Source organism: Palaemon carinicauda, chromosome 1 (genome assembly GCF_036898095.1).
Source record: "Palaemon carinicauda isolate YSFRI2023 chromosome 1, ASM3689809v2, whole genome shotgun sequence".
NCBI lineage: Eukaryota > Metazoa > Arthropoda > Malacostraca > Decapoda > Palaemonidae > Palaemon > Palaemon carinicauda.
Genome location: NC_090725.1, coordinates 29,581,504 through 29,591,503, shown reverse-complemented (window position 1 = coordinate 29,591,503; position 10,000 = coordinate 29,581,504).

Here is a 10,000-nt window from a genome sequence, read left to right as displayed (position 1 = left end):
TATGATACTACGAAATCATTTTTCTTAGGTATTTGAGTTTTTGTAATCTTATTGATACCGTTGTACCTAAAAAAAATGTAGAGGAAAGATATCTCTTGAAGTTCTGATCAAGAGAATATCTCTCACCAATAGTAATAATTTTTAATTATTCTTATCAATTTTAGGTATTTCTGTGTAATTGCATTTATTATGTTCTTTTGTTTCCAAATCTGCATTTCAGTCTGGTAAATGAAAATCACTATATATATAAATATATGGAAGAACCTCTCCATTCATGTTAATGGTTTGTGAGTACCAGTATAATCAAGTTATCTTAAATTAGTGGTATATTATCTTTAACAATCATTGGGAATATCATGGTAAAGGACAATATAAAACGAATAATATTCTATGAATTTTGGAACAAAATTTTTTCTATGTTTTTAATATTTGTTGAAAAAGCTATTCTATTTTCAATGCTATGTCAAGAGAAATTCTTGACAAATTATTCATATAAGGTTTTTGAAGCCTAATTTGTGAGGTAAGCTCCATTCGATTCTGTGTAAAAGAGTTGTTCTATTACACATGCCTTAAAAGGACATATTCTTTTTTATTTACATATACAATATTCATATAACAAAATGGCAATTAATATAAGATTGTTAAGTATTGTTGCTTATTAGAATATATATATTTTGAATACTGTTAAGAATTTGTCGTAAAAAAAATAAACCGTAAGAAAACCTGCAATAAATGTAGTCATACATTTACAGTTTTGAATACGGATATATAAACGTAAAAAAAAGTGATGTTAGGGTCACCAACCAATAAATGATCATAACAAAGTGTGGTAAGATTAGGGTAGTCTATATTATACTGAAATACGGCAAAGAACAGTATATTTTTACGGAGAGTTTCAGGAAAATATTACTGTATTTTTTTTTCTGAAGAGTAAAAATTACATAGTTTACAAAAGAGATTGCCTTATGGATCGTGGAAATAGTTATTAAACTAGAAATTTCAATATCTATAATCTTACACCAATTTTTTGATTGAAAAACGTCATATGAAAATCACTCAATATTTTCTATGGCCTCAGAGAGGGAAAATATTTTCGTAAAATAAATTACATATTGTATGGCTGATGCTCAGTTCTAGAAATTTTACATTGATGTGAATAAATTAGTTTCATGGTATATATCACTTATTCATTATCAAAGAGTTACATATATATATATATATATATATATATATATATATATATATATATATATATATATATATATATGTATATATATATATATATATATATATATGTATATATATATATATATATATATATATATATATATATATATATATATATATATATATACATATATATATATATATATACATATATACATATATATATATATATATATATATATATATATATATATATATATTTATATATATGTATATATATATATATATATATATATATATATATATATATATATATATATATATATATATATATATATTACAGATGTAATCTTCCTCAGCACGAAGATAAGTCAATATATAGTAGTCTACATAAGGAAAATTAAAAGTTGTGTATATGTAAAAATGCTCGACAGTTTCGTCCGCCAATGGATCTCTTCTTGGAGCGTTTATTATACAAAGAAATATTACACACGTTTGTACATACAGGAAAGGCTTCAAATCATAAAAAAAAGATATAATTATACTATTACTACCCAACAGGCAAAAGTCACTTAACAAGGGGATAAAAGTAGTAAAAGTTGAAACTACAAATTAACATGAAAACAAGTAATGGAATGTTTGACAAGCACCCAAGTAAATAAAACAAGCCAAAAAAGAAAGAACTATTGAAAAAAATTTTCAAGTTTGTATTGACACTTTACACTGTGTAAGATATATATATATATATATATATATATATATATATATATATATATATATATATATATATATATATATATGTGTGTATATATATATATATATATATATATATATATATATATATATATATATATATATATATACATATACATATATATATATATATATATATATATATATATATATATATATATATATATATATATATATATATATATATGTTTGTATATGTATATATATATATATATATATATGTATATATATATATATATATATATATATATATATATATATATATATATATTTATATATATATATATATATATATATATATATATATATATGTATATATATATACATATATATATATATATACACATATACATATATATATATATATATATATATATATATATATATATATATATATATATATATATATATATATATATATGCGTAAAAATCACAGGAACACGTGATGCTCAGCTGCAGATGAACCACAGGGGAAATGAAAATACGAAATATACGATTAAGTCCTGACTAGTTTCGTGATACTTCTTCAGAGGAGAAGAAGTATCACGAAACTAGTCAGGACTTAATCGTATATTTCGAATTTTCATTTTCCCTGTGATTCTTCTGCATATATATATATATATATATATATATATATATATATATATATATATATATATATATATATATATATATATATATATATGAAGAAATAAATAAATATGTGTGTGCGTGGTTCTGTGCTTGTGTTTGTATGCATGTGTTTGTGAGATTATCTACATATGTTTGTGTAATAGTTTGCTTGTTATTGTTGTTACCAAATTACACATGCATGACTATCTTTATCTTCTAGGATACAATAGATCTAATAGTTATTCGCATGATGTAAGTTCACGATTTAATTCAAAATTCTTTTTGACAGACAGTATCTTGCATTCCGACTAGCTAGATGACTATGTATCTAAATCAAAATAATCTGTCATATAAATGAGCTTTCAATTATGATGTTATGCTTATAAAAAAAATGATGCAAACGATGCAGTATCAAGGAATTATTGGAACAATTCCTAATTAGCCAAGCAAATACTCATCACAAGTTAGTTTGAAAATACCTACCAACTTCTGTGAACTCGTACAATATCACCCTGAGTTTTACGAGTAGTATAATTGCAGAAAGGGTTGATAACCATCCAACTATTTAGCAAGAACAGTGAGCTTGAATGTAATTATACTAAATGTTTACCAAGCAATTCTTTGTTTAGAACTTCCATATGTGTTTAGTGTTGTTATTGGTTTTCATTATTTTAGGGTAATTCTGTTTTAATAACCATGATTACATCAATTTCTATACTTGTGTGTACTGACTTGAAGACATTTTGTCCATCTATTTTTTTTTCTTGCCTTCTCGTCTTCACTTTCCTTTGCAAGAATAACTTCATATCATAGTATGAAACCTTCGAATCTCAATTAGATTTTACCTCTGTTTTACACACACTGTTAAATTCCCTTAGTTTCAATCGGAAATTTCCCATAAAAATATACTGTTCTCATCTGTATTTCAGTCAAATACTGGCAACCGTAATTTTACCATATTTTTTTTTATTATCCTTTACGGGTTAGTGACGGTAATATCACTCCTTTACGTTAATATCCGTTTTTAAAACGGTAAAAATCCTAGAATAAATGTTGCCAGATATTTACCGTTTTCTTAAAGCGAATTTTTAGCAGTGCACTTTAATAAGAAATATCAATGAACATATCACTTCCTCTATAAAAAAAAATTCTTCATATTTTGGAGTTAGGAAACACACTAACGGTCTTACTACACGTGGACCATAATTTAAAAGTTTTGTTGAATATTTCAGACATTTTTCATATAGATTTGAATATCTTAAAAAGGATATTTCTACCTATATATCAAATCACTCCTGCATTACAGGGGATTATCTTTATTCGCAGGATATAAATTCTCTAAGTTATTATGATGTTAATAAAATGAGGTAAGGAATAGAGGAAAACGACGGCAATAAGGTAAAAAATTTTATATGTATTACAGGGAAACACTTAAAAATCTGGAGAACAGGCAGGCATATGTAATGCACGCTCGAAAAATTAATGGCACATTTGATGATAATATACGATAATAAAAAGTTTGGGATGTATACAGAAAAAAAAAATTTTATGTTTGGAATTATTTAGATTTTATTATTCACTTCCTGTGCTGACATATTAAAGGTATCCCATTTTTATTAAAAAAAAAAAAAGGAGGTTAGCTGTATGCATTTGATATTCATTGTTTAGTTTACGACAAGAAGGGAGGATAATAATCATACTATAAGACACTGGGTGCTCGGCAAGAGAGAGAGAGAGAGAGAGAGAGAGAGAGAGAGAGAGAGAGAGAGAGAGAGAGAGAGAGAGAGAGAGAGAGCTTGCATATTAAAAGGGGAAAAAATAAAAAAGTAATTACACAAAGACTTCTCATGTTATATCATGAAATAGAGAAGATATGTTGATTGGAACGGTGAAGATTGCTAGGAAAATATATATCACTTTTGAAAGGTTAAAAGGGAAGAAAGATTTCCAGTTATTTACAGGGAAATTCGGGAAGAGCTTTGAATGAGAGAAAAAAATAAACTCTTCCTTTTGAGAGACATAATGAAGTTCTTTAGCATAAGAGTTGAAGAAAGACAGTTGTCTCGTTGTCCTGTCGACAGCTGGCTAAGGTCGTTAACCCTTCCAAGAGGAAACCTGTATAACTTCCGGAATAATGTATGCAAATGAGATTGGACTCGAGACCAATGACTGAGAAACGATAACGTCTGGAAGGATTGACGAGTCTTTATGTTTGCCTGAGGATTTCAGACTTTATAAAGTTCGGATAAGAGTTTCATCTTTCTTCCAGGATGGTTCTCCTGAGATTGTTCTCTTTTTTTGTGAGAATTACATGAAATAGTCCCTGAGAAGTTGAATATAATTTTGGTGTTTGATTAAAAGAAAGTATAAAGGTTTAAAGGTCGTTCATGAAAGGCAGAAACAACGGATAGTGACATTTTCCGGGCTAGCTGGACAACGCCCCAGAAACTGACCATATATGCATATGATCAGCTCAAATTCACTCCCACCCCACCCTCCATCGAAGCTATGACCCGGAAGGAATAGGCAATAGGTGCTGATGACTCAGCAGAGAGACCTAAAGGCTCCATAAACCCGCCTATCCTTAGTTCACAAAGATTGTAATGTTGGAGACACTACAAAAAAAAAAAAATATGAAGCTTGAGCAGGAAACAAATCAAAGTCCAGAAAATAGCCAGCAGTTATGTTTTCAGTAGACAACCACAACCCTGTTCATTCATTATTCTATGGAAAACATGAGTTTTTCATGAATAGTTTTCGTGATGTGAAGATCAATATTTTGCCAAGGGCTTCAGTAAAAAAAAAATGTCCTTTTACTTTTATTAGATTCTCTATTCTCCATATCAGAGATTTAGTTCTTCAGGAACAGTAAAGTAAAATCATTGATTTCACATAATATATTTAGATATTAATATTGCAAATATGCAAGAAGTGAGAGCAAAAATGCTTGTGAATATAAGATTACACAAATTAGCAGCCTTGCACTGGTAAACCTTGCAGAAATAATTGGGAAACGAGTCCTGTATGTGTATTTGAATGAAAAACAATAATGGGACAAAATTGTCAGTAGAATGAAACCTTTATTGATAAAGTAAACTTATATAATACTAATTGGAAAAGGAGACTACAAGCTTGCATAATATAAAGGTGAATATATCGAACAGAAAAAAAAAATCGGACAAAGACGCTCACTAGAATGTCAGCAGTGGCCTCACCTCATGGTTCCGGGCGGGGATCGATCTGTCGCCAAGCAAATGCAAGGCAAACACGTTACCATTGTACTAGCCAGGATGCAGGAAATTTGTGAAGATATAGGAAAAAATAATATCAAAGATGACATAATCAATTTATGTAAAAACCAATGTACATGTATTTGAAAAAATACAGTAAATATTTGCTGGGGAATTTTGAGCTCATATGATTGTTGATAATGATGATAACAATGAATGGCTATTCTGGAACACTGAGATCATAAGACCGAATATTTTTAATTTAGTTTTGAAATTAGCCTATTTCATCAAATACATAATTTTAGAATGTGGTGAGGGAGGTTGTAATATAGATGATTTCTTGAAAAAAATTCTATTATGAAATTTACTCTCGCCAAGGTATGTTCTTTTTTTCATCAAGACATCTGAATGTAAATACATGGTATATTATATAATTACACAAATTAAATAAATGTATAGATTTTATCAATAGTTCTAAATAAAATAATAGTCAGTTAAATACGATAGATATACTCCGTTCATATCAAGTAATGGTAGTCACCTTTCTCTACTAATCTATACCTTAAGAGAATTTCTTGATGATTATTATATAGATATTTGAATAAATGATCACTAATAACCTATAACTATATATATATTGGACTCCTTATTCAGTTAATTATAACAAATTATATTTTGATATCTGCTTTCTTTATTTTCTTCACTCTGACTTTCTGAACAAAACTTTTGCTATGTCAACACAATTGACAAGCACAGAGAATACCCTTGAGCTTTTAAAACCGGTTAGACTTTGGTAATTTATTTATGGTTCCCAGTGCACAAGAAAGGAAACAAACCTTTCAGGGTTTCCATAACTTGAAAGTCTAGACTCTAGAGCATTGGATAAGTGCTTTATTGTAATCTGTATATTTGTTATCAATGTCTTTTATCGTTACGTTCAATTAAAAGAATATACTTTAAGTGATGACAAAAAGGAAATAATATGGGAAAATAAGAATCGTTATTATCAAATCATGATCAGATAAAGTATATCACAACTAATTATTATCATTTATTGTTGGTAGAATAGTCATCAGTGAGTGTATTTAGATATTTTTATTTTTATTTTTATTCATAAAGACTGCAATAAAATATTGTGAATTTCTTTACTTGGCTAAACATTATTATTACCTCATGATTACTAATATAACATTATGTATTATCTGCTTATACATAAAAAGAAAAAAATAATTGAAAGAAGTGAGTTGTCAGATCCGTCCAAAAAAACCCTACAAAGTAGTATTATAAATGCTTTTAATTCAATGTAAGCCAGTGTTCAAAGTAGATTGTCTTTTTTTTCCTAAGGAAATAATATAAGGATGTAAGAGAAAATCTTAATTTTATTCCAAATATATATCAAGTTTTAGGGTTATGTAGGTGGGTGAGAAGAGAGCAACTACATACCTAGTGCGATGTATAGACATAAAAATCGGAGGCAAAGATAATGGTAGTAATTATAAAGTGAAAAGCCACAAACGAGTGGTAAGCGATAATAGGAGCTCCAAAAGTAAAAAGAGATAACCTACAGAATTGCAAAACCAAGAAGGAAATTTTGGTAGGAAGTAGAGAGTTGCCATAATCAAAGATCAAAATAGAAAGAAAGAGAAAGTCAAGAGAAGATGGAAAATATATTTTTCACAACTATTACACACTGAAGATGAGTGTGAATTAAGGCAAAATTTTTCTTCAGTAGGAATCTAAATGAAAACGGATATTATCTAAAAGATTGAACAAAACGTTTTTTTTTCTCTCTCTCTCTCTAAGTACTATCACTGAGTGATTTATTAAAATATCTATAACTGAAATCTGATCATTATGTTGTAGGTCCCACAAAAACTTAATAATCTACTAAAATTGGTTTATATATTATAAAAACTAAATTGTGTGATGTTTATTTCTAAAAATAGATAATCTATCATCAACGTAACGTCTATAATATGTGTTTTAGAAATTGAAGGGTAAAGATCAATGAACCACATCTTGAGGTGACACATGAATATTTTAGCAAAGGTTGGTCCCAAGGGTGAATCCATTACAATACCATCCATTTCATTATAACTTTTTTTATAAGAAATATATATAAAAAAGAAAATAAGTTTATGTTATGTGAATTTCAAGTACTTTTTTAAAACCCTCGGTATTAAATTCATGAAATGACATCAGGCTGGGAAAACTTATACTGCAGCTCGAAGGATGCTTATGGTTTCCCCTTTTTTATTTATTTACATAGCTACATTTAAAAAAATATATTGTATTTTTAATTATTTGGATAGTTTGAATTGATAACCACAATTATTCCATTGTTTAAATGTAAATGTTAAATTTATCTGCTTTTCACAATACAGAAAATCTTTTTATACTGTCTTGCAAGAATTTGCTTCAAATTAGTAATTAATTATGAGTTTAATTTTTCTTTAAACCAAAACTTTTTTTTTCATAAATCATCTTTAATTGAATTGTATCATTATTAGCTTATACAGGTAGAGATTTATATCATGTAATATATTATTATTTAAATCAATTATTTTACTTTTGTTATCAGTTTTGTCTGCTCTCTTATAGTAGTATTTATCTTATATATTTATATTTTTCGTTCTAATTATAATTAGGGAAGAATTGCGTAAGTCTTAGAAATACTAGTTATCTATTGGTTGGCAAAGTATTGGTTGATAACATGGAAGAAAATAAGAGATGAACATACACGATACAAAAATTGAGTTGATTCTTTTATCAAATCTTCGTAGTATGACATCTTCCACCACCGCTTTAAGGTTTCTCATAGCTTGAAGTAACAAGTTTTGTAGGATATCAGAAAAAAAAGTTAAATACTTTTGTTGAAAAACATAATACAACAAGTTGAAAGTTGATAAGCATATGTGCCATTTATAGTTTAACGCTTTATGGTCCTTTTTTATAATATATGATTGATATTGTATGCAAGACGGGTGGAGAAAAGAGGGAATAGTTTATTTGTCTGACTGGAGTTTCCTGGCAGATCTTAATTTCACAGATAATGGAGAATTCCTTTGTAAGAGCACGATTTGAATGAATTATTTAACAGGTGTAATGATGTTAGTTTATGTATGTGATACATAATATGCTGGAGTAGAGTTTATCATATATGAAAGTAGAGGCACAAACGACAATGCATCATTCAGGTACGTTTATTTGTACAAATATTTGAAATAATTACAAAAATTTAATAAACACTATGAATATGTCAATGTATTCAGATAAATCAGTTATAGGCACACGTTAGTCTTTAGCAATAGCAGCTTCTAGAAAGCATGTAACTATGTTAGAGTTTATGTGAAAAGCATGTTCACGAACCAACAATTAAAGTGACATAGTATAATTTAAAAAAAAGAGATACTAAATAAAATATTTATATAGTTACACGAAATTTATAAACGATGAAGGAAAAAAAATTATATTCAATAAAGAAAATATTTGAACAACAAAAGAATAAATGCCCGGGACTTCTTTTAAAATATCAAGGTAATAAGATATTGTAACCAATGCTAATATAGTCTAAATTCTTACCGAATAAATATTCAAAGTAATCCATATTGGCAATATATTTGCTAACATTCATCACACCGAGTTGAAACCTATATTATGAGAATCATTTTCAAGAGTTATAAAGTGTCATTAGATATAGATCTCTTTTATGACCTCCCTGGCAATGTCTACGTTTTCTTTCTCTCTATCTTCTGTTTACAACAAATTTTCACACACCCACGGAGAAAATTTCAAGCAGCCGGATAAATCTCAAGTAGGAAAACTTCTACAGCTGTGTGTAGGCGATACTTAAAGTGTAATGGAATAGAGAGGTTTATCTTCCAAGGGCTTCGTTTTTTGTTTAAACGCTTTCTTTGTGTTATTGTGTAATATGAAAGTTAGTGAACTACCAATACTTACATAAGTCATGAAACAAGGCTAAGGATAAACCCTTATATAATTTCTATCAAAACTTGTCCTCTGGTAGAGGTTTTTAATGTTCAAAAAATCAATATGTGGTTTGTAGATATTTTAACATGAACTATATAAAACAGAAAGGGAAAAAAAATGAGGGCTCATGAGCCATTTCTCTCTCTCTCTCTCTCTCTCTCTCTCTCTCTCTCTCTCTCTCTCTCTCTCTCTCTCTCTCATTTAAGCTTTCCCATTAAGCACCTTTTCCTTGTCCCCGCAGGGCACTC